The 27,332-nt window shown below is 36.9% G+C and overlaps 1 long non-coding RNA gene and 1 other non-coding gene across 3 annotated transcripts; one reads left to right on the top strand and one right to left on the bottom strand.

Moving 5' to 3' along the window:
* The first annotated feature begins 232 nt into the window (after positions 1-232).
* On the top strand, positions 233-305 carry TRNAR-UCU (transfer RNA arginine (anticodon UCU)). The gene has a single exon. It is a non-coding gene; the product is annotated as a tRNA-Arg (tRNA).
* Positions 306-5,509: 5,204 nt separating this feature from the next.
* Positions 5,510-27,228, bottom strand: LOC105039257 (uncharacterized). Of its 2 annotated transcripts, XR_012137951.1 has the most exons (5): positions 26,989-27,228; positions 26,719-26,894; positions 26,532-26,602; positions 8,844-8,930; positions 5,510-5,814 (listed from the first exon to the last, which is right to left on the bottom strand). It is a non-coding gene; the product is annotated as an uncharacterized lncRNA (long non-coding RNA). The 2 variants fall into 2 exon arrangements; XR_012137952.1 differs by lacking the exon at positions 8,844-8,930.
* Between the last annotated feature and the right edge of the window lie 104 nt (positions 27,229-27,332).

Raw genomic sequence — 27,332 nt, 5'->3', positions numbered from 1 at the left:
TGGTTCTGCGAAGAGGCTTTTAACCTCAACCTGGGGAAGGAGAACTGTGTCATATATTAGATAAAAATGGAAGAGAGAGGGGAGAAAGGAGGCGAAATGGGGTTTCTTTGTCCCAGTATCATGAGAAGAATCGCGGAGGTTCCGGCGACGACGCAGCCGCCACCATCGCACTGTCTCGCGAGAGCCTTCCTTGATTTATCTAAATTGATAAGAAGCCCAACATGCGTCCTCTGCGCCTATGGCCTAATGGATAAGGCGTCTGACTTCTAATCAGGCGATTGTGGGTTCGAGTCCCACTGGGCGTGTTTGCGGTACTCTGTCCCACCGATCACCCCTTAATTTTCTACTTGATAAGTATTTTATAATATGTTTTAAATTTTTGACAGCATTGTTATCTGTCTGCCTTGTCTTTTTTATCCATCACTCGACAAGGTCGAGTTAATAAGTTTAATTTTCTCCAGTACGTGCGTCCCTTTAATTTTCCACATGATAAGTATTTTATAATATGTTTTAAATTATTGACAGCATTGTTATCACGTTTCACTACCGTACAGTTGGTAATTTGCAAGGAGGAATTTCGTGGGTTTAGTGCATTGGACAATGCTTGCCTCGAGGTTTAGCAACTGTGGTTGCAAAATTTCAGAAAAATTATGGTTTGGCGTGGAAATGGTTTTGGCAATTCAATGTTAAAAAGATTGACTTCCTTTTTTTTTTTTTTTTTTTTGATAGAAGTTAAAAAGATTGACTTTGCTTCGAACCAGGTGTGTCATCCGTATGGGTCAAGTAACATGAACAATCAAGCAAATAGTTTGTGTTAAGAATTTTATTTTGTTCAAAATCATGCAATTCCTTTTATTCTCTACTTGGCAAATGTTCTATGATAGATTTTTTTTATTATTTCCAAAAACGCTGGTGTTGTCATGTTTCAGCCAGGAGCTTTGTAGATGTGATGCACAAAGGTCCAAAGGACAATGGTCATCATCACAAATTTAAACAAAAACAATATGATATATAATATACAATCGATGCTAAAAAAGTAGGAAAATTCACCAAAGTAACAAGCATGGGCTAGCCCAGCCTAGCCTGCTTATTTCGATGCGCAAAACGCAAAAGAATCGTATTAATTGTAGCAGCTGCTGCAGGCATCTTAAAAACAATGCATGATATTTTCTATTCCATCACGATCAAAGCCCCAATCGTGCCCTTCCCTACAAAGCCTGCCAAAGCCATTGCCCTTGTTCCCACCATGCTAGACTTGTCTCCCATCTCTCTCACACCCATGTCTCGCTAGATCTCCCTTGTCTACACCTACGTAGACCTAACCCGACTTCCGCCCACGTCTTTCCCGACCTCGATAGCTCGCTCACACCTCGCCAGGCTTACCCAAACCTCCCCCTTAATTTGTCACTCCCTCTTGCCTCCCTTGCCCCTCACTCCCCGACGCCTGAGGCTAAGCCTCCACCCGGCTATGGCTGCCCTCTCCTCTCCTTGCTCAACCCATCCTCCCTTTCATCCCTCCCCCTCCACCCACTCCCCATTGATTATATCTGTCCAAATAGGAGATATAGGGCCCTCTAGATGGAGCTGCACTATACAGCTCTATATCTAAGGGCTCCAAGTAACCCCTAAGGTTGCGTTTGATTATATTTTTTTATTTTTTACTTTTATTTTTTAAAAAATATTTATTATTTTTTTAATCTTTTGCTATAAAATAAAAATAAAAAAATAAAAAATATATTTGATAATTAGTTGCTTTGGCTGATTATCTAATTTTTAAAAAAATTATATAACTTTAAAAAAAAATAAGTGACTGATTAACTACATATCTCTTTGTCGGATATTGCTTTGGCTGTTACCATACTCTGTATTTTTATCGATTTTCTAAACCATCACTCAGATGTTGTCAGCAGCTGAATCAAACTCCTCCTCTGATGCCGGTTCCACTTCCAGTTGCCCTCCTTCTAATCCCCACCAACACACGAGCCACATTTTAGAAGGGAACCCATGTTTGAATCCAAACCCGAGCTCCATATCATCCGCCTTGGATCCTTCTCTGATCATCTCTCGATGCCGCCACTCCACCACCGATGCAAAATTAGGGTTGGAGTTCCCCTCGACAAGCTCCAATAGATGAGTGTTGGGCTTCTATGGGTTGTCCTGAAATGAGAAGATAGTAGGATTTCAGATAATGATCGAACCTACAAAGTCGTTAGAAAGACGGAGTTTCTTTCACATTCGAAAGATAGCATAGAGGGGGAAGGGATCGGGATGGGGACATGAAGAAGAGGTGGGAGAGGCGATCCATGGTAGCGGAGGCAACGACGAAGGCAGCGGAGGACTCCTAGAGGGCGATCTGGGTGGCGAAGGGGGCGAGACAGACAAGTACTTGGGAGGAGGAGGGATCATAGGGTCGTAGTGGAGGAAGAAGATGCGAGATTTTTCACTCATTTTTTTAAAATAAAAATAAATTTTAAAAAGTAAAATAATTTTGTTTCTCTCAAAAAGTAATTATTTTTATTTTTTGATTTTTATCTTTTGCTTTTTGTGGTGTCACCAAATATTAATTTTTTATTTTTATTTTTCAAAAATTAAAAAATAAAAAAACATTTTTTTTATGATTAACCAAATGCACCCTAAGGTAACAACTGATTGCTCTTCAAAGGCCATGAGAGCCACATAGAAACAGCTCGTCGTATAGAAAACCAGATTTGAGAAGCTGGCATCGGCCTATTCAAGGTCTTCCATTTCTATTTTTCCTCCAATTTTTGTCCCTGAGCTTGAATGAGAGTGAAACCCACGTTCTCTTAGAGATATCACTTGATTTATGGGTCGTACCATAGATGCTTGGATTGAGGATATACAAACGTATTAATTAATTAAAAAAATAATGATATTCATTCAACAACAATAAAACTTTTATGAACTTAACCTAACATAATTTCTTTGCAGGGGGGAAAGACATCATGATTCTATATAATAGGAAGTGACGATAATATCAAATTAAGTTTCTTTATCGATTAGCCTAAAATAAGTGACAAAAAAAAAATTTCTTATTGCTCGCACAATCTCTAATCCTAACTTTCTCAAGATTAATTTTGATAGCAATGAATTGGATGGTGATGTGGATAAAGGAGTTAACTCTGTCATTCTTAATCAAGGATTAGATTTGGTGGCAGCCGAAGGATGTCATCTCTGTGACATTATAATTCCACTTGTGGAGTTGAAAGGAGCCTAGTGTCATAGTCTTATATTGCCTAATAAAAAAGGTGCTAGATATTTTTATTAGCCCGAGTGGTCTTTCCAACAACTTAAGCTTTTACATATATAAACTAACAAAGAAGTACATATCCAGTCAAAAATGATAAAACTTTTATGAACTTGATCTAACATAATCTTTTGGCAGAACAATGACACCATCATTATATATAATAAAAATTGCTAGCAAAATTAAATTGAATTTTTTTGTTGATTAACCAAAAGGATTTAGGAAATTAAATTCTTGCAACTAGCACAAATTCAGTGTGATACCAGAGACTCATCCTTGAATGCTAGAGGATCTTCTCCAGCTCAAAACTGAATTGGAGAGATCTATCTTGCAATCATCATAGTCCATATATTGCATGATGGTCAGGATTGCATAGGCTTTGCAAGAAACATGGGATAGAGTGTTGCATGCACCATGATCATAACTACCATGAAATATACCATGGTTGTGATTAAAAATTGAATCTCTCCTATTTAAACCTAAAATGGAAATGGAGAGGATCTTCTTGACCCAATGCACCAAACTTAGCACCAGATTAATTAGTGTGCAACACCTACAATGGTAATGTGGAACCACATGCAATATGTTCGTAGCTTTAATTAAATCAATGGATCGGGGAGGCTGAGATAGCTTATTTTGGCATTTCACATATTCAATGTCATTCAATTTGCATTACAGAGCAACTGAGTTGCACACATATAACCTATTCAACTCGCTTGCTACTTCTGTTTGGAGTGAGTCTTTTTGGTAAGACTCGAGTTGACGTTGCACTCAAAGATCACCAACAAGACCTAGGTTGAGCTGATCTTAAACCCAACAAAATTGACAAATAATCCAAACTCAATCCATTCTGGCCCAGGGTTTCACCCGGAGATTGATCATGTGGGTAAATTATGACCTTGTACCGCACGATCATGTTGGGTGAGTAATAACTACTTCATTACAGTACTAACTTATAGGCTGGGCGCACATGGACACATATATATACGTGTAGGTGATGTGTATGTGTGTATTTGTTGTGTGCATATTTAAATTATATTGGGTGTAATTTTTATAGCAGTTACATCTTTTTTAAATTGGATCGTGGGATCCTAAATTAATAGTTCAAATCATTGGATATAATTTATCATCTTTTAATTGTTTGCATCTATTAATAAACAATAACATAATTTAAATAGTATGAAAAATTAACCATTTGATACATAGATTAATAGTCTCTAAATTATATAATTTTTTATATATTAATAATTTAAAAATAATAAATTATATCCAACAATTTGAAACATTGATATTGTACCCTTAACATCTAATTCAAAAAAAGATGTAAATCTGAGGTGTAACTTATATGTGTGTGTGTGTGTGTGTGTGTTTATGTGCATATATGTGTAGATACATTCATACATAAATATATGCATATATTTATATATACATATATACATACTACATGTATCCCCAAACAAATATATATACATACCCATAAACATACAGACATGTGTATGTGCATACACGCGTGGAGAGAGCTTTTTTTTTAGAAAATGGGAAGACCATTCTACTGAAAAAATAAAATTCAAGAACTATGCCCGAAATTTCAGAAAAACTTATATATACAGAATTACGTTGGGATTCTTTTAAGAGCATTTATCTCACAATACTTCCTAAAGGAAATCAATGAAAGGCCTATAAAAATGAAAATTGACACTATTAGTCATGATCTAAGATGTATAAAACATTTAGGCATTAAACATCATTTATTTTGGAGCTCTCTTACGTATTCATCTAATCAACAAAAATTGAATTATGGCAATATAGCTAGTGACCAAAACTATAATATAAATATTTAATTTTCAATTCCAAATCAACAATATTTATCTAAATATTTTAAAACATACTTGAATTAAATTTCACCTATATTTTTTAAGAAGATCAAACTTAATTATGATATCATACTTTTGAAGCAACTTTGTTTTCATTTGATACATGACTAAATACTTTAGAAATTTGCTTCTTTTTATTTTAATTTCTGATTTATATATCACAGATCATGGCTTACCACGTTGATTTGAATTCTAAAAAATCCTTGACAAATTTTTATGAGGAAGCATTTAGAGCCAAATGCTCTAAAAAGCATCTCAGCTTAACTCTACACATATACAAACACGTACTTACATATTTCATTTAAATATATTTTGTAAAAGTATTATATCTAGACATTTGACAAAATTCCAAAATCTTGAAGAATTTCACATATAAATACAAAAAAACATGACATGTACAGGGTGCAAGATGGCTATATTACACTCATTTTTTAATTAACCAAAAAAATAAAAATATTATTATAATTTAGCCACACATCAAATGTATCCATAAAGTAAATTGCATGGACAACAGTGTGCCATGCTCTCCATTGCAACATCCAAAACAACTCCCCTGGTGGCTGGAGACCTTCCATTACCCGTCAACCTCTAGCATGGTCGTCAGAGAAGCACCAGCATGCTCCACCTCTAAGCTGTCAACGACCTTTGCATGTGCCCTCCTTCTTCATTAATGTTCTATTAGCAAGTAATCCACGCAGTGGACTCTATTTAAATAATATTTAAAAAATAATAAAATACAATAATAATAATAATAACTCAATATTTTTTTGAAGCATATAATTTGTTTTCTAAAAAATTATATTGATTCTATTTGTACTCTCTAAAATATAAAATCAAAATAATTAGTACTTAATAATAATATAACAAACAGCTACATACATCATGAATAAGACATCAGGTATCATCCTTATCTAAAACTTTATTTTTAATTTTATAATTTTATTTAAAATTAACATCAAAACAGTAATAATTTTTAAAATTACTAAATGATAGTAAATAAATAATCTATGAAAAGTAATATATTTCAATAAATTTCATTAAGCGAGGGAGAAAGAGTTATCTCAGCCACTCCAAACTTCCTATCCGATTGAGATGGATCTAAATTTTCCTATTCAGCTGCTCCAAACCTCCCACCAAATTGAAACTCTTACGAATAGAAAAAATAAAAAAAAAATGTAAAAAATTAATAAAAATAAAAACAAACTTCCTATCCGATTGAGATGAATCTAAACTTTCTTATTCAATTGCTCTAAATCTCCCACCAATTTGAAGCTCGAATGGAAAAAGTAAAGGAAAAACAGGGATAAACATGTAAAAAAATCAATGAAAATAAAGAAAAAATGAAAAAATAAAAAGGCAAGATCTTTTCTTGCATTGATTTAAAATTTATTTTAATACAAACCAAATGCTATAAAAATAGTGACGTATTGAAACATAATAAAAAATTAATAATAAAAAAAAAAGAGATTCACAATCTTACCTGCTGAGTGCGATCGATAACTTCATTATATTATATTAAACCTCAATTTTGTATATTCATTTAAGTAATTCTAGTTTTTTGATAATTTCTTTCTGACAAAATTTCAACAATGTTCATTTATACAACTATAATTAAGAAAAAAATTAAATAATTTATAAAAAAATTAGACAACTAATTGAAAATAAATCTTAAATGTATTTTAAAATATTTATAGGGCTATGAAGCTAGAATCACTAAAAATATATTAAAAAATTTTTAAAATTTGATATATTTTTTTTAAACCTACCTAACATCATATACATCATGTCTCTTTAGAATAATATTTTATCTTGATCTAAAAATTTATTTAAATAGATTTAAAAAGTTAAATATAATAGAAGAAAAAGAACCATCTAAATAATCAAATACTCTCCAATTAAATGATATGAGCAAACATAACTAAATCAACAAAATCATAAATATAGAAAAAAAATCACTCAATTAACTTACACCAATAACAAATAATATAATAAAATAAATTTTAATAAAATAAAGATTAAAAATCTTATATTTTTTTGTTTATCAATAAACTAATATAGAGCAAAATATAATGAATATCTTTTTAAAGATATCTACTCAATACATGGATCCGAAAGTATAAAATAATCAATAAAAAAAGACAGCTATATATAACCTACTTCTTTTCTAACAAGAAAAAAAATATCTATATCATAAATATTATTTTCATTGTTGAAAAATCAATTAACATAGTAAAAAAAATCTATAATTTTTAAATTAAATTTATATTAATAATTTTTTAATTATCATTTAATTACCTTCAAACTGTCCAATCTTAAAATTGAATTAACATCAAGACAATAATAATTTTTTAAATTATCAAATAATAGTAACAAAATAATCTATAAAAAAAATATTTCAATAATTTTTTTTGAAAGGGAGAGAGAGAATTACCTCGTTTGCTCCAAACCTCCAATCCAATTGAGATGGATCTAAACTTTTCAATTCGATCGCTTCGAGCCTGCCATCCGATTAAGACTCCTAAGAACAATGAAAGTAAAAGAAAAATCAAAAAAAATATAGAAAAAATCAATAAAGACAAAAAAAATATGGAAAAATTAAAAGCCAAGATCTTTTCTCGTATAGATTTAAAATTTATTTTTCAATAAGCCAAAAGCTATAAAAATAATAATGTATTCTTGAAATATAATAAAAAATTAATAAAAAATGATAATGAGATTTACAATCTTATCAGTTGAGTGCGGTCGATAACTTCGTTATGTAGTATTAAACCTCAAATTCATATATTAAGTTAAGCAATCCTAGTTTTTTGATAATTTCTTCCAAATTTTTTTCTTAACGAAATTTCATCAATATCCATTTATGCGGTTATAATTAAAAGAAAGATTAAATATTTATAAAAAAATTTAAATAATTAAAAATAAATCTTAAATATATTTTAAAATATTTATAGGATGAACAGATGTAGTTAGGACTATGAAGCTAGAATTATTAAAAATATCTTGCTAAAAATTTAAAATTTGGTATATTTTTTTCTTAAACCTACTTAACATCATATATATCATATCTCTTTAGAATAATATTTCATCTTAACCTAAAAATCCATTTAAGTTGACTGAAAAAGTTAAATATAATAAGAGAAAAAAAACCATCTAAATGGTCAAATATTCCATAGTTAAGCAATGCGAGCAAATATAACTAAATCAACAAAATCGCATGAAAATATGGAAAGAAAAATCACTCGATTAACTTACTCCAATAATAGATAACATAATAAAATAAATTTTAATAAAATAAAAATAAAAATCTTATAATTTTTTATTTATTAATAAATTAATAAGAAATAAGATATAATAAATACTTTTTAAAGATATCTACTTAATAGATGGATCCGAAACTACAAATCAACCATAAAAAAATAGATAGTTATAACTCATTTTCCTTTTTAAAAAAATATATCTATATCATAAATATTATTTTTATTATTAGAAAGTCCATTGAGATAGTAGGAAAATCTATTATTTTTAAATTAAATTTATACTAATAAATTTTTTCATCATTTAATTATCTTTAAGCTATCTAATCTTGAAATCAAATTAATATCAAAACAATAATAAATTTTTTAAACTACAAATAACAGTAAAAAATAATTTATAAAAAATAATAGATTTTTATAAATTTTATTGAGAAGAAAATAAAGTGCTACCTCATCTGCTCCAAGCCTCCGAACCGATTGAGATGCATCTAAACTTTTTTATTCGACTGCTCCAAGTCTCCCATCCGACTGAGACTCCTACAAACGAAAAAAATAAATTAAAAAAAAATATATAATAAAATTATCTAAAATATTTATCCTCAAGTAATCAACATAAAAGTACCTCAATAAACCTTGCAATTAGATGATCAATATTTATAAAAACTATACATAATATTGAATAGGCCCAGAGGTAAAAGGATAGTGCCACATGTGACTCATCAGAGCATTAGCACGTTATTGCCAATGGATGGCAGCCATCATGGAGAAATGCATCATCATCTAAGAGAGAGAAGAGAAAGCATTGCTACAGTGAAACATCCAATGCAATAGCTGTGAGAACCGATCCCTTTGGATCTGATTCACCTTGAAGCTGATGTTCTTCGCCGACTTCAAAAAAAAAAAAAAATACATGCGAGGGGGGGTAGGGAGAGAAGACAAGTTAAAATGAAATGGGAGAACCCTATTCTGAGCTTATCTATGGTGGGGGATGACTTTAGATAAACTCTGATCTATAGATGAGTTTATCTATGCCAGCAAAATCCGACCTCATCCGAGAAGGATTGACCCTATCCTCTCAAATCCCTAATCTATTTAAACCCCCCACCTCTCGATTGAAACCCTCACTAAAATCCCCATCGTCCTCCTCCTTCCCCATCTTCGACGGTCACTGTGCCATCGAGCCGAGTGCCACCACTTCCCTAAAAATCTTAACCCTTCTCCCTAAATAGCCAACATACCTATTCTAAGAGTCTTCAAGTGTGAGATCCATCGAAACCGCTCTGTCTGCTGTCATTGCCGCCATCACCATCATTTCCAATAAGCCCCTCTTCTTCCCTTTTCCCTTCTAGCCTAGGAATCATTGCCTTGGCGTGAAGGGAAGACCTCTTTTGCTCTCTTACCTTCAGACCTCCTATGGTCGTCAGGCCGAACCATCACCCCCAACATCGCCATGCCAGTCGCCAACCATTTTGGTCGCATCACAGCTGATCCCACCATCCAGTCGCCCTAAAACCTGAGAGGTTTTGGGTTCGGCCAAGAGAGAAAAGTAAAAAACAAAAGAGAAAAAGAGAGAGGAAGAGAGATGGATGTAATATTTTGGTTAACCTAACATTTTTACTGGACCCAATTCAACTGAGTCTAGGTCAAATCAAGTTGATAGATTTGACTCAAATCTAGACCTAAACCCGGGCCAGACTGAGAGAGCCTTTCTATTCATCTCAATTTCTTTTGAATTGAAGGTTAATTAAATTTATTATTTATTTGTATTAGAGCCTTCATCGTCAGAAGAACACCAAATCTAGAGATGAAACTAAGAAGATCATAAAATTTTGTATCTGATCAATGATAAATTTTTTCTTATCTCTGGATTTATTTTTATACATATTCATGTCTTTAAAAATAAATTTTATAAATAAAATATTAAAAAATTATGAAATTTGAAAGTATGTATTTATACATGAAAAAAATAATTTAAAAAGTTGGATAAAGCATGATGTCATCTTTGCATGATATAAATTTTTGAAAAGAGAAGATTTTCTTATATTAATATTGTATAATTTTTGAAAAAAAATTAGACATGTTTATCTATGCATGAAATTTTAAATAAAAATTATTTTATTGCTCTTTTAAAAAATATAAAAATTTGAGTTGATATTGTTACAAAAATAAGTATGCTTATTTATAAAAAAAAAATTATGATAAAATCATAAAAAAACTCTCTAATTAGACTATGATCTGGATCTAGCCAACGGGACTAATTATTGGCCATACGTCAAAAATGCATTTCTTTTGGACCTAACTAGTCGGGACTGATCGCTGGCAGAGTTAGTCCTTCTGGGTCTAACCAATCATGGCTGATTGTTGGCACACGTCGATGCATTCGCATATTTATTTTCAAGACTAATCTCTTTATTTTGTCACAAGATAAATCATTGCCATATGAATCAGAGTTAGTTTCCTTCTGGGCCTAACTAGTGGAGCTGATCACTGGTACACACTGATGGATTGGATGTTCTATATTCAAGGACTACTCTTTTCTGAACCTTATCACGAAATTGATCGTGGTCATAGTCACCGAAGATAGAGAAAATTTGAAATCTTAAATGTGATACATGACATGCTTTGAAGATCAAAACTATGTTGATTTATACACTTATTATAAACTATTGTTGATTGAAAAAAAATTTACAATTATACTTGATCCCTCAGAGATATTAGTAACTTATTAAGCCTGTAAAGCTCACTTTCTTTTTCTTATTTTTTTCAAATATAGAAGATCCTATGGGTTGGGAACCAATCAGTGAGAAGCATATTAGACAGTTATTTGCTTAGTTATATTCAAATAGTTTTATTTTAAAAATATTAATTAGATTTCATTGGATATTTATTTGGTTTGTTATCAGTCATGGAGACTTTACTTTTCTATTAAATAAACATATTAGAGAATTTGCTTTTACCACTGTCTGAGTTTAATTGAGATGATTATGTTTTGGCGAAAGGCAAGACTTGCATATTCGAAGAGATTAAATCCTAAGAATGTACAGCCATCTGTCACGTGCCCAACTTGGATCATCAGGTCATGGCGTGACAGATTAAGTGGTATCAGAGCATAGGTTAAAAGATCCTATAATATGAGTTAGTTAGTGAGAGTGGGACAGAATTTAGGATGTAATTGGATGACTATAATCATTGATAATTGATAATTATATTAAAATTGATTCTTTCTTTCTAAATAGGTCGTGATGGCTCATAACCACCCTGGATGCTATCTGATACCGCAGAGGACTCTCGTACGGCAAGTAGACATCGTACTTATCAGAATGGATATGCCTCTCGAACCACTAGTATCTTCTAAACTCATGGTGTCTTTCGAACAGCTAATGCTTCTCAAGCTAATGCCACCTCTCGAGTAGCCAAAGCATCTAGATCTGCTTGTAGTCCATCAGAATAGGATGAGAGCCGAACTACTAACCCTCCCCGTCAATAGAATGATGCCCAAAATGACAATCTAAGGGCAACTAATTCTGATGGTCCAATGACAAATCATATACAAGCCCTGATCAGACTAGTGCAGCAGATGGAATGGCAAAAAAATAGAAGTGGCCAATCATCAAGGACTGAACGAGGAATAGAAGAGTTTAAAAAATTGGCACCACCTACTTTTGAAGGCTCCACTAATCCGACCGAGTCATTAAAGTGGCTTTAAGAGATGAAAAAAGCATTTGCTAGTGTGGAATGCACCGATCAAGAAAAAGTCCGCTTCGCTGCCTATTAGTTCCAAGGTGAAGCATTTGAATGGTGGAAAACCATCAAGCGACAGCGAGGGACTGATGGGCCAATTACTTAGGACATTTTTCGTCAGAAGTTTATGAACATGTATTTCCCTAAGAGCCTCAAATTTAAGAAAGAAAGTAAATTTACCAGATTGATTTAAGAGAATATGACAATGGCCCGATATGAGATCAAATTTACTGAATTGTCCCACTTTGCTGCAGACCTTGTGGCAATTGACAATATTAAAGCCCGAAGATTTGAGAAAGGGTTAAAGCCCAGAATTCATGTTAGAGTGAGACTGATGCAGTTGGTCTCTTATCGAAAGGTTGTCAACCAAACGAAAATTGTGGAGTAGAAAAATGATAACATACAACAGGAAAGGGAGCGACAATAGAAAAAGAGGTCCAGATTTGATGGATACCCTAGCAAATAGTCAAAGTACTAAGAAACTCAGTAGAAAGATGGCAGAGAACAATCAAAGAAAGAACCTCGATATGGCCGATGTGGAGGAATCCATATGGAGCAGAATTGTCATTGGTTCTCAAGAGCCTATTTTAGCTATGGTCAGCAAGGCCATTAGACGACGAACTGTCCTCACCATCAAAACTCTGGATATTAGCAACCCTTCCAGAATGCACCCAGACTACATACCTACTTTGGGAGCACCGACCTCTTATCCAGACCAACCCTCAACACAAGGATAAGGAAGACCTCTAAAGCAAAAGATCTAGACCTGTGTCTACGCTATAACTCAACAAGATGTGGAGACATCAAATGCTGTAGTGGTAAATACTCCAAAACTCGTTCCAACTTAGTTTAATTTAAAGGTTTTAACAATCTTATGTGTTGAGAGTTATGCTTGACAATAATAGTAAAACTTTAATTCATGATAGGTATTATCAAAGTAGCATCCGCACATACTTATGTTTTATTTGATCCTGGAGCAACCCATTCTTTTATTTCATCTCAATTTGCTAGAAGGGTTGGCCTTAGGCTTATGCCCTTGGAAGAAAAGATGTGTGTCTCTACTATGAATGGGAGCATCATCGTAGTTGATATAATTTGCCCCTCTTGTACTTTGAGCATTGGAGAACATGATCTTATATCTGATCTGATAATTCTAGAGATAAGAGATTTTGATGTCATCCTAAGGATGAACTGGCTTGTCTCATACTATGCCACGGTGGACTGTTTCAGGAAGAGAGTGACCATCCAAATTTCAGGACAGGCACCGTTTAATTTCTCTGACAAAGGAATAAATATCCCTGTCAAAATTATATCATCCATGCAAGCTCGTAGAATATTAAGGAAGGGTTATACAGAATACTTGACAAGTGTTGTAGATACACAGCAGGAGGAGATCATCAAGATAGAAAATATTTTTATAATAATTTTTTTTTGATGTATTTCTAAAGGATCTTTTAGGATTGCCTCCTAATAGAGAGATAGAGTTTTCAATTGATTTGGCATCCGGTGCTGGACCTACCTCTAAAGCCCCCTATCGAATGACTCCAGCTGAGTTAAAGGAGCTTAAGAAACAATTCCAAAAACTTCTTGATAAGGGCTTTATCAGGCTCAGTGTCTCTCCATGGGGTGCTATGGTACTTTTTGTTAAGAAAAAGGATGGGAGCATGAGATTATACATTGACTACAGAGAGTTGAATAAGTTGACAATTTAGAATAAATATCCTCTGCCAAGGATAGATGACCTTTTCGATCAATTTTAGGGTATCCAAATATTTTTAAAAATTAATCTTCGATCTGAATATCACCAATTGAAAATCAAGGCAGATGATATATCCAAAATAGCTTTTCAGACTAGATACGGATACTATGAATTTTTGATCATGCCATTTGGATTGACAAATGCTTCCCAACCTTCATGGACATGATGATCAGAGTATTCAAATCTTATTTGAATCAGTGTGTGATAGTATGTACAGATGATATTCTGGTGTATTCTAAGAGTCAAGAGGATCATAAAAGGCATCTGAGGATAGTATTACTAACATTAAGGAAACAGAAATTATATGCAAAGCTGAAAAGTGTCAAGTTTAGCTTCAGAGTATCTTCTTCTTCGGGTACATAATCTCTAAAAAAGGCATATCTGTGGACCCAACGAAGGTAGAGGCAATTGTAAATTGGAAGCAACCTACCAGCATAATAGAAGTCCATAATTTTCTTGGATTAGCTGGATATTATATAATATTTATGGAGGAATTTTCTAACATAGCAGTACCTCTGACCCAGTTGACTCATAAAGGAACCAAATTTGAATGGACAAAAGAATGTGAGAAGAACTTCTAGGAACTAAAGAGGTGTTTGGTTCAGCTCTTATCCTTACCCTACAATCTGGGAGTGGAGGTTTTACTATCAATAGTGATGCCTCCAAAAAAGTATTAGGATGTGTTCTTATGCAAAACGGAAAGGTAGTAGCCTATGCATCAAGACAGCTTAAACCATATGAGCAAAACTACCCAACCCATGATAGCTGGCAGTAGTAGTTTTTGCCTTGAAGATTTGGAAGTACTAGTTGTATGGAGTACCACGTGAATTTTTTACAGATCACAAGAGTTTCAAATATATCTTCACACAAAAGGAGTTGAATCTAAAACAGAGAAGATGGTTAGAGCTGATCAAGAACTATGATTTTACCATTAATTATCATCTGGATAAAGCAAATGTAGTGGCAGATGCTTTAAGCATAAAGTCTGGATAATAGCTCTATAATCACTTCCCAAGAGCACATCCTTCAGGATCTAGAAAAATTGAATATTGAGATATGGTTACACGATTCTGAAGTTCTGCTCACAGCTTTTAGTGTACAACCTACCTTAATTAATAGAATGAAAGCATCTCAGATGAATGATCCGAAACTGCAAAATATCAGAGATAAAGTACGATCTAATATGGCATCTGAGTTCAAAATTCATGATGATGGATCTTTGAGATTTGGTGATAGATTATGTGTTCTAAATAATGTAGAACTAAAAAGAGAAATCATAATGGAAGCTCACCACTCCTTCTACATAGTACACCCTGGAGGTACAAAAATGTATAGAGATCTTAGGAAAAATTTTTGGAGTAAAATAAAAAAAAAATAGCTCAGTATGTACCTCGATATTTGATATGTTAGTGGGTGAAAACTGAGCATCAGAGGCCTACAGGACCATTGCAATCTCTTGCAATTCTAGTTTGGAAGTAGGAACACATAACAATAGATTTTGTTACAGGGCTACCAAAAACTCTTAGAGGATATGATGCTATTTGGATAATTATAGACCAATTAATCAAATCATCACATTTCTTATCCATAAAAGTCAGATTTTCTTTGAAAAGACTAGCCAAGTACATAGATAAAATTGTGAGACTTTATAGTACTCAAATATCCATTATGTCTGATCGAAATACAAGATTTATTTTTTAATTTTGAAAAAATTTGCATTAGACCATGAAGACTAAGTTAGAGTTCAGTACAGCCTTCCATCCTCAGATAGATGGTCAATCCGAAAGAATAATTCAAACTTTAGAAGATATATTGAAGGCATGTATAATAGACTTAAAAGGATCTTAGGATGAATATTTATTCCTAATGGAGTTTACATATAATAACAGCTATCTAGCTAGCATCCAGATGGCTCCCTTGGAAGCTTTGTATGGAAGAAGATGTAGGACCCTTGTATGTTGGGATGATATCGATGAGAGAAGACTATTAGGACATGATATTATTCTATAAACAGTAGATAAGATCTAGCTTATCAGGAAGCGAATTCACTCAATTCAGAGCCGATAGAAGAATTATACTGATAATAGAAGGAGAGAACTGAAATTCCAAGTGAGAGATCATGTGTCCTTTAAGGTGTCCCCCACTAAAGGTGATGAGATTTGGAGTTCATAAAAAGATAAATTCTAGATATGTGGATCCCTTTGAAATCTTGAAAAAGGTTAGAGTGGTAGCCTACGGTCTTACTTTACGTCCTCTTTTGTCAGAGTACACAATATTTTTCATGTCTCTATGTTGAGAAAATATATACTTGATTCTAACCATATGGTATGGTTTGGACCACTTCAGCTCAGAAAAGACTTATCTTATGAGGAGTGGCCAATACGAGTTGTTGATAGAAAGAATCCAATTTTGAAATGACACACCAATCCTTATGTCAAAGTTCAATGGAGCAATCATTGTGAATGAGAAGCAATATGGAAACTTGAAGAAGAAATACGTGCCAAATACCCTCAACTACTTTTTGACTCGGGTACATCAATTTTGAGGATGAAATTTTCTTTTTAACGGAGAGAGAATGTGAGAACCAAGTCCAAAAGAACTAGTCCCTTTGGACCCAGTTCATCTTGAAGCTAGCATTCCCTGCCGACTCCACTGAAACCCAAAAAAAAAAGGATGCACGAAGGGGGGGGGGGAGAAGACGAGATTGAATCAAACAGGAGAACCCTATTCCAAGTTGATCCATGATGGGGGAGGAGTTTAGATAGGTCATGCTGACAAAATCCTACCTTATCCGAGGATGATTGATCATATCTTCTCAAATTCTTAATCTATATAATGTTGGAAAAAATACCTTGAATTCAATCCACAGGAGCGAAAATCCAGATGCAGAGAATTTCGACTCGAAGAGCACGTCGCGGGGAGCACAAAAATATGAAGTGATAGTACCTGCATAATGCGAACCAGCAGGGCCTGCAGCACGTAGAGCAAAAAGGAGGAAAGGCGGCCCAACAGCCAAGCCCAGCCCGAGTCAGCACGTGGGCCGACCCAAGCATGTGCGGGCACGCATGGGCGAGCCACGAGCATGTGGCCTAGCACTCGAGCATGTGTGGGCTGGCACGAGCGCGGCCCATACAAGATTTTTCATGTGGTCCATGCGTGGTGCATGGACCGACGGTCCATGGAAGGCCACGTGGACCAGAAAGGTGTTTTCTCTGAGTTTCGTGCAGCCCACGATGGATCAATGCCATTTTCCAAGGGGTTTCTCGCAATCTACCACGATCCACGACCCTGATTTACTTGCGAATGTGCGATCGGGTGGCTGCGAGTGCTCGCAGTCACGATCGGACGGGTCAGGGAGTTTTTGTAGTCCTGATTGAAGTGTAATTCTGATTTGAGCTCAAATTTAAGATTTTAAGAGGTCTTGTGGCAACAAAACCGTGTGTGCTTGACAGCAGCCGAGAAAAAGTTTGATGAGCATCGAGATGGAGCCATGGTAAAGTAGACACAGGCAGAGCACCAACAGGAGGTCGAGAGCAGAGGAAAGCGTCAGATAGAGCACGGTGAGACATGATATAGCGATTTGCTCTACAGGAAGCATCTAGAGGCATCGAGGATCCTCATATCGGCAGGACTATAAAAGGATTTCCTTGAGAGATTTGAGAGAGCTTTTGCGAGGATAGTTTTTAGTTGAGAGAGATTTGTTATTGTGCAGGATTCGATACCATATGGTGCAGTAGAAAGAAAGAAGAAACAAAATAAGAAACACAATACAAATATATAGATCAGCCTTAAGCCTACCTCTACGGGGCGTGCAAACTTCACTATAAGAGAATAAAACAAAACCAATACAAGAGGAACTCACTACTCAACCCTTGTACAAGAGTCTCTCAATAAGAAGCTCCAAAACCCTCACAAAAGCTCTTTGAAACAACTCTTGAAGCATTTTTACACCTCCAGGACGTCACCAGCTATCCAATACAACAAACGGCTCATCAATCGAAGCTATATAAACTCTAGAATCTCAAAAATACTGTTACAGTAAAAATACTAAGTCCCAATTAACCCTAGAACTATCCATGACCGTCTGATCGTGACCAACTCGCACCAGCACCGTCCGATCGTGCACTATAGCCTTTGATCATGTCTGATCATGCCCGGAGTCATCCTCAACTGTCTGATCATGAACGGCTCACTCCAGAACCATCGGATCGTGCAAAAACATCCTTGGACCACGTATGGACCGCGTGATCAGTCCACGCGGCCTCCATGGACCGCCCAGCACCCTGTGGTCCATGGTGGACCACGCAGGGCATTGGGCTTGGGCGCCCGCACGCATTAGGCCGGCCCGCACGCGTGCCCGTGCTGGGCCCGCCCACACGGTGGGCCATGGGCATGCATCTGTCGGGCCCCGACTACACCGCCATCGACCTCCGTCGTCTCGTGCACCGTGCCACATACTCCGAACTTCTTTCGCGTATATCTTCACTGTCTGAACTCCGTTTGGCCTGTTCTTAGGCTCATTGGACTCCGTTCGTCATCTTGAACCTCACTGTGGGCTCAGTATGGATCGAATTTTGAGGCATCAAATCTCAACAATCTCCATCTTGACTCGATATTCGATCTCCATGTCTCAAAAAGCCTGTGATCTGTCTCACCCCCACGTCCTGAGGCATGCCTGCTGTCTCATAAATGGACAAATATGGTAGTCGAGTCAGACCACTCGATCCCACCATCATGAGCTATGTTCACTCTGACCAAAGACCTGTTTGGAGAAGTCTCTTGCGGCAATAGAAACCTCACTCTGCGATGTCGCCTCTCGTCCACTCGAGTCTTCCGTCTAGTACTCGATCTACCTCCACCTGAAGCTCCACCTCGCTCTGGACTCCTCTTGGCTCCTGAAGCTCCACCTCGCACTAGGCTCCTCACCAGGTAGTAATATCCTCTCTTCCTCTTTTTCTCCTTCAGAATAACCCTATCGTCATGCAACACATTCAGGATTCCTCCACCAACTACTATCTTGTAGCCTCTCGAATTCAGTCTACTTAGTGATATAAGATTTCACCTGAAATCGGATATGTATCAGACCTCTTCCAATCTCCTTACTACACCATCATGTGTCCTCTGGTTGACCGTCCCGATGCCTCTGATCGCACAGCTCGATCCATCTGACAGATAAACAATGCCCTCACTATTTTCTAAAAAGTCAAACTGCTCCTCTTTGCAACATATATGATAGGTGCATGCAAAATCTAAAATCTACTGCTAGGAAGAAGTAGATACTTCATCAGATATCTCTCAGACATTATCTTCTGACTCACTACTAACCGTCGCTACAGTAGCCCTCATTCGATCCATCAGTTGAGGACAATCTCAGACTAGATGCCTCAATTCGTCACATCGATAACATCTGATCTTACTCAGATCTCTTATCCTAGACTTGGATCGCCCTCATCACGATCTCCTGCCACTTTATTTACCGCCTTCTACTCCTCCAGAAACCACCAAAGCTGAACTGCCATCTAAGCTCGAAGCTAAATTCTCCCTCCTGAAAACTTCATTCTCGAGAATCACCATGATGACCTCATCCATCTTAATGGTACTCTTCTCTATTAGAAGAGCGGTTACCAAAGACTCATATGAAGAGGGAAGCGATGCTAGCAAGACCAACATCTTGATCTTCTCCTCAATTTTTCGCCAACACTGAAGAGATCGGTAAGAATCTTCTAGAAGTAGCTTAGATATTACTGCATGCTGTCCCTCGGTCATCCACAGTTGATAAAACTACCTCCAGAAGAAAAGGATATTGGTGAGAGACTTCGCCATGTATAACTCCTCGAATTTCAATCAAAGTATCGTCAGAAAAGTCTCATCAAGCACATGGATTACGATCTCATCCATTAGGTACAAACGGATAGTACTCACTGCTTGCATCTGGAGCCATCTCCAATCTTGTACCTCCATGGTAGTCGGCTTCTCCGTGCATAAGAGAGCATCGATCAATCTTTGCTAAATGAGCACTTCTTTTATCCTCACCTGCCACAAGAAGAAATTACTCTTTTCATCAAACCTGTTGATCTCCATCTTAATTGAGCTTGTCTTCTCCATCTTCTATCTCGGTCACCACCACCACAACCTTTGCTCTGATACCATCTTGCTTTGATACCAATTGTTGTGCAGGATCCGATACCACACAGTGCAGCAGGAAGAAAGAAGAAACAAAATAAGAAATACAATACAAATACGTGGATCAGCCTCAAGCCTATTTTCACGGAACGTGCAAGCTTCACTATGAGAGAATAAAATAAAACCAATACAACAGAAACTCACCACTCAGCTCTTGTACAAAAATCTTTCAGTAAGAAACTCCAAAACCCTTACAAAAGCTCTCTGAAACATCTCTTGAAGTCTTTCTACACCTCTAAGATGTCACCAGCTATCCAACGCAACAAACAGCTCGTCAATTAGAGCTATATAGGCTCTAGAATCTTAAAAAAACTGTTACAGTAGGAATACTGAGTTCCAATCAATCCTAGAACCATCTGTGGCCATCCGATCATGACCGACTCGCACCAAAGTCGTTCGATCGCACACTACAGTCTCTGATCACGCCTGATCACGTCCGAAGTCATCCTTAGTCATCCGATCGTGAATGGCTCACTTCAGAGCCGTCAGATCACGCAAAAACGTCCATGGACCGCATGATCGATCCACATGGCCTCCATAGACCGCCCAGCACCCTACGGTCCACGGAGGACCGCGTAAGATGCTGGGCCTGGGTGCTTGCATGCACGCTAGGTCGGCTCGTGCGTGCATCCACACTGGGCTCGCCCGTGCGCTGGGCTTATATTTGTCGAGCCCCAACTGCGCCGCCACTGACCTTCGTCGTCTCATGCATCGTACCACCTACTCCGAGCTTCTTTCATGCGTATCTTCGTCGTCTAAACTCCGTTTGGACTGTTCTTGGGCTCGTTGGACTTTGTTCGTCATCCTGAACCTCGATATAGGCTCAATATGGATCAAATCTCGAGGCATCAAATCTCAATATTTGTGTACGAAGAGTTGAGAGTGTGAAGATCTCCTCTTGTACTTATTTTTTCTTTCATAGTAAAGCTTACATGCCCCATAAAAATGCACTTGGACTATTCCACATACTTGATTATGTATTTCTGTTTTATTTCTTCTTTCTTCCTGTTGCAATGAGTGGTACCGGATCTACAAGAAATGATATCAGAGCAAGTGATATCACAACAATTGATATCAAAATCGCATTGGTACCGAAGTACAGGTTGCGGTGATGGTGATCAAGATTGAAAATGAAGAAGACAGACGCAATTAAGATGGAGATCAACCATGAAAAATTGATCGATGCTCTCTTGTGCAAAGTGCCGTCTATATGGAGGATGCCAGCGGAAGCCCAATGCGAGGTAGAGCTTCAGGTGGAGATGGATCGGACACAAGACAAGAGACTCGAGAGGATGATGAGCGATATTGCGAGGAGGCTACTCCAAGCAGATCTCAGGTCAGAAGGTGCACAATATATGATGGAGATGGGATCAAGTGCTTTGGCTTGACTCTCATATTTGTCCATTCATAAGTAGCAGACGTTTGCCCTAAAACATTGGGGTGAGGAGATCCAAAAACTCTCAAAGTCAGATGGAGACCGAATGTTAAGTCGAGATAGAGATTGTTGAAAAAAATATCTCGAATTTTATCCACAAGAGTGAAAAGCTAGATACGGAGAAGTCCAGCTCGAAGAGCACGTCGTGAGAAGCTCGAAAATATAGAGTGATGGGATCTGCAATGCGCGGATCAGCGGGACCTGCAGCGCATAGGCCAGAAGGGAGGAAAGGCGGCCCAGCAGCCAAGCCCGGCCTAGGCCAGCGCGCGGGCTAACCCAGGTGCATGCGAGCTGGCCACAGTGCGCGGGCACGCACAGGTGCGGCCCGCAGCAGATTTTTCACACGATCCACGTGCGGTGCATGGACTGGCAATCCATGGAAGGCCACATGGACCAGGAGGCATTTTCCCTGGATTTCGCACGGTCCATGATGGACCGACGCCATTTCTCAAGGGATTTCTCACGATCTACTGCAATCCACGGCTCTGATTTACATGCAGATGCGTGATCGGATGGCTGTGGGTGCTCGCAGTCATCATTGGATGGGTCAGGGAGTTTTCGTAGTCCTGATTGAAATGCAATTCTGATCTGAGCTCGGATTTAGGGTTTTAAGAAGCCCCGTGGCAACAGAACCATGTGTGTACTTGACAGCAGCCAAGATAAAGTTCGATGAGCACTGAGATCGAGCCGTCGGTAGAGTAAATGTAGGCAAAGCACTAACAGGGGGTCACAGGCAAAGTAGAGCGTCAGATAGAGTACGATGAGGCATGATATAGCGATTTGCTCCACAAAAAGCATCTAGAAGCGTCAAGGACCCTGATACTAGCAGACCTATGAGAAAATCTCCTTGAGGGATTTGAGAGAGCTTTTGTAAGGGTAGCTTCTAGTTGAGAGAGATTTGTATACGAAGAGTTGAAAGTGTGAGGATCTTTTTTTGTACTTATTTTCTCTTTCATAGTAAAGCTTGCATGCCCCGTGGAAGTAGTACTTAGACTATTCTACGTACTTAGATTATATATTTCTATTTTATTTCTTCTTTTTTCCTACTGCAATAGGTGGTATCAAATCTGTAACAAGTGGTATCAGAGTTAGTGACATCACAACATTTAAACCCCCCACCTCTCAATCGAAACCCTCACTGAAATCCCCAACATCCTCCTCCTCCTTCTCCCCCATCTCCGACGGTCATTGTGCTGCCATGCCGAGCACCGCCACTTCCTTAAAAATCCTAACTGTTCTCCCTAAAAACTCAACATACCTATTTCGAGAGTCTTCAAATGTGAGATCCGTCAAAACCACTCCGTCGACTGCTGTCATCACCACCGCCAGCATCATTTTCGATAAGCCCCTCTTCTTTCCTTTTCCCTTCCGACCCTAGGAATCATCACCTTGGTGTGAAGGGTAGAGCCTTTTTTCTCCCTTATCTTCAGACCTCCTGTGGTCATCAAGCCAGAACGTCACCCCCAATGTTGCCGTGCCAACCATCAGTCATTTTGATCGCATCACAACCGATCTCACCCTCCGATCACCCTAAAACCCAAGAAGTTTTGGGTTGGGCCAAGAGAGAAAAGAAAGAAACAAGAGAGAGAAAGAGAGAGAGAGAGATGGATGTAATATTTTGATTAACCTAGCCTTTTTACTGGATCCAATTCAATTGAGTCTAGATCAAATTAAGTTGATAGATTTGACTCAAGAATTGATCCAAATCTAGACCTAAACCCAGACCAGACTAAGAGAGTCTTTCTATTCATCTCAATTTTCTCTGAATTGAAGGTTAATTAAACCTATTATTTATTTATGTTAGAGCCTTCATCATCGAAAAAACACTAGATTTAGAGATCAGACTAAAAAGATCATAAAATTTTGGATCTGATCAACGATAAATTTTCTCATCTCTGAATTTATATTTGTACATATTTATGTCTTTAAAAATAGATTTTGTATATAAAATATTATGAAATTATTAAAGTTAGAAAGTATGTATTTATGTATGAAAAAAATAATTTAAAAAATTGGATCAAGTATGATGTCACCTTTATATGGTACAAATTTTTGGAAAGAAATGATTTGCTTGTATTAATATTGTATGATTTCTGAAAAGAAAATTATACATATTTATTTATGCATGAAATTTTAAATAAAAATTATTTTATTGCTCTCTTAAAAAATATCAAAATTTGAGTTGATATTGTTACAAAAATAAGTATGATTATTTATAAAAAATTAATTATCATAAAATTATGAAAAAAATTCTCTAGTTAGATTATGATCTAGATCTAGCCAATAGGATTGATTATTAACCGTATGTCAAAAATGTGTTTCTTCTGAACCTATCCAGTCGGGACTGATTGCTGGTAAAATTAATCCTTCTGGACCTAACCAATCGGGACTGATATGTTGATGCATTCACATATTTATTTTCAAGACTAATCTCTTTATCTTGTCATGAAACAAATCATGATCGTGTGAATCAAAACTAGTTTCCTTCTGCACCTAATCAATAGGGCTAATCACTAGCACACACCGATGAATCAGATGTCTATATTCAGAGACTAGTCTCTTCTGAACTTTGTCACGGGGCTGATCATAGCCATAATTACCGAAGACTGAGAGAAGATTTGAAATCTTAAATGTGATGCATGTCAAAACTATGTTGATTTATACACTTACTATTATAAATTATTGTTGATTGGAAAAGAATTTACAATTACCCTTGATCCCTCAAAGATATTGATAACTTACTGAACCAGTAAAACTCACTCTTTTTTATTTTATTTTTCAGATCCAAAAGATCCTACGAGGTTGAAGATCGATTAGTGAGGAATATAGAACTTAAGCAGTTATTTGCTTAACTACATTCAAATAATTTTATTTTAAAGATATTATTTGAATTTCATTAGATTTTTATTTGATTTGTTATCGATCATGAAAATTTTATTTTTTTATTAAATAAAGATATTAAAAAATTTATTTTTATCACTGCATGAGTTTAATTGAGATAATTATATTTTGGTGAAAGACAGACATTACATATTTGAAGAGATTAAATCTTAAAAATATACGATCGTCTGTCACGTATCTGACTTGGGTTATCGAATCGGGATATGACAATAGCAAAAAAAGAAAAGAAAAGAAAAAAAAAACATAAAATAAAATAAGGTGGAACATTGAACAACCAAGGCATATCACTGTTGCTCAGCATTAATTTGGATTTGAACCCCAACAGTATCCCTCACCATCGGATTGAATATTCTTTTACTCTAAATTTTTTATATAGCTCTTGAAAAAACACCCCATTCACCATTTCACTACCTCTCCCATTAGATTTTTTTCTGATTTATTTTTTTTTGATAAACCAACAATAATCCAAGAATATAGCTACTATTTTTTTAAATACATAACTAAAAAAATAAAATATTTTTATTTACTAATTTTATTATAATTATTTTGCAAAAGTCAAAATGTATTTTTCGGAAATCCAGAGGTTTTCTTAAAAAAAAACATCTGGAGTTTTCTAAAAATTCAGCATAAATATTTTTTATTCATTCATTTCATTATTAATCTTTTTTTCTTGTACTGAAAACATAGTGTTAGAAAGTTGGAGACCTTTGTGAAAAATACATATTAAGGAGGTTTTTTGCAAAATTATCCATTTCCTCTTTTTTTTCTTTTTTTTTTTTCCATCATTTTTTTTCTCCCATCTTCTAGACTCTTCTCCACTTTTTTCCAATCCATTCCTCCACCGAAACCCATCCTCCTTTCCGATTATTTCGTCCTCTTCTTCCTAAAAGCTCCTACGTTCCTCTTCTTCCCAAAAACTCCGACCAAGATCCGGCAATGAGATCAAAACAGCTTTTGTTCCCCACTCCATGGATCGCACACCCTGAGGTGTATTTTTTGTTCCTCTTCACACCATCCACAGATTTTGAACCTGCCCCCACGACTTCCAGCCATGTTTTCAGATGGGAAATTGGATGGAGGCCAAACCATATTCACCCACCCTCGGTCCATGGAAAGATAGCTTCAGCCAATGTTTATCCTTTGATCTCATTTTTTTTCCACAGATCATAAGCTACATGCTCTATTCTTTCTTGTTGGGGGATACCGATCCCGCTCACGACGGCTCATGGTCGGACATACCCGACCGACCGCCCGACCGCCCGACCGTTCAACCGACGGACCGATCGGACACCATCACCGGCCGATTAACGGCCCTTTACCGACTGAGGATATGTCGGTCGGACAGACCTTTCCCACTCTCCCGACCGACAGAACCGGAGAGTCCGATGGCCGACTCTCGCAACATGCCCGACTGATTATCAAAGGGGCCCGAATCTTCGCCCGACGCCACACAAATGGCCACCGACCTAAGGTCGGTCGACTCCTCCGATCGCCGTACAGCTGCCAGAGACTGTCAGCTCTGACAGCAACATGCGGCACTGCCACCTAAAGACATTATCCCACCTAGGACATTGTCAACCCTAGTGATTTGACAGCCCCATGACGATGTGACACTTTCACGGCGACTCTGACAGTCTACAATGAGTTGACAATTCCTCAATTGTCCGCGCCATTAATGACGGCGCCATACCACGCTCCACTATATATATCGGGGAAGGCAACAATACAGAGAGCCCCCGGAAAAAAAAGCAACAGGCTTGCTCCCTCTAACTCTCTCTTTCTCTCTCTCGATTGCGCTCTCTGTCTTCATTTCACTGTTGCCCAGTCACCTCCCTGACTTGACCGTCGGAGGATCCCCACCGGAGTCACCACCGATCTGTGTGGACTTCCTTTTTTGCAGGCGCTCATTCCCGACGATCAGGCGACGAGGAGATTGGTAGCAACACTTCTTATGTTCCCAAATCGGTCCATTCACTCTTCCTTTCCTCGTTAAATCCCCAATCGCCCCAATCCACCTCGTATGATGCCACGTTGGTTGATCATGGTTGCCATGCACTGGCAGCAAGACGCCAATGCTCTGATAAATCAAAAAAAAAAAATCAAACAAATGGAGGCTTACCTTATCAACGCAAAAACTGATCCCTTCTAACTCAGATGATGTGAAATGGGAAAAGAAATACTGCAAAGTCCCTGCAACAACCTCCCGTTAGTTTCATTGATGAGTGCTTAAACGATCAAGGCGTAAGAAGCTCACCTTGATCATGGTCAAGAATGAGACACAGGAAGATAAAATCTTAGAAGCACACCTGATCCCACCTTACATGGTTGGGCCATGCTGAAATGATCAGTGGCTGTCAATCATCCGGCGCACCCCATCCCTTCTCCATCTCCATCGCATCTAAACTATTCCTTCCAACCTAATATCATATCTGGACTATCCCTTCCAACCTGATATCCCGATTTCCTGAATCTCCACTTAAATCTGATGCATTAATTTGATTTTGAATCGGCTGTTGACCGGGGTAAAAAACAACATCAACATTAATTGGATTTTGAATGCCAATAACATCCCTTACCGTCGGATTGAATATTCATTCACTCTGCATCTTTTATACAGGCTCCCAGCAAACACCCAGTTCACTGTTCCGCGGCCTTCCCCGTTAAATTGGATGGTAACGGACACTGACGTTAAATAAAAAAAAGTCTCCATCACTGGCTTTTTTTTTTTTTTTTCAATTTTTTTAAACTCTTCCATGTCAATTTTTTTTTTTTTTTATTACTGGGTTGGTTTTGATGACCGGCATATAGGAAGCATCCCTCACGAGCTCTTTTCTCGAATAATACAAAAAAAAAACTTTTTTACCAAAATATATTCAAACCAAACTTATTTACCAAAGTGATGTAAGAGGGAAAAACGCCA

Source organism: Elaeis guineensis, chromosome 1 (assembly GCF_000442705.2).
Source record: "Elaeis guineensis isolate ETL-2024a chromosome 1, EG11, whole genome shotgun sequence".
Classification (NCBI taxonomy): domain Eukaryota; kingdom Viridiplantae; phylum Streptophyta; class Magnoliopsida; order Arecales; family Arecaceae; genus Elaeis; species Elaeis guineensis.
This window is presented reverse-complemented; position numbering and strand designations above follow the sequence as displayed.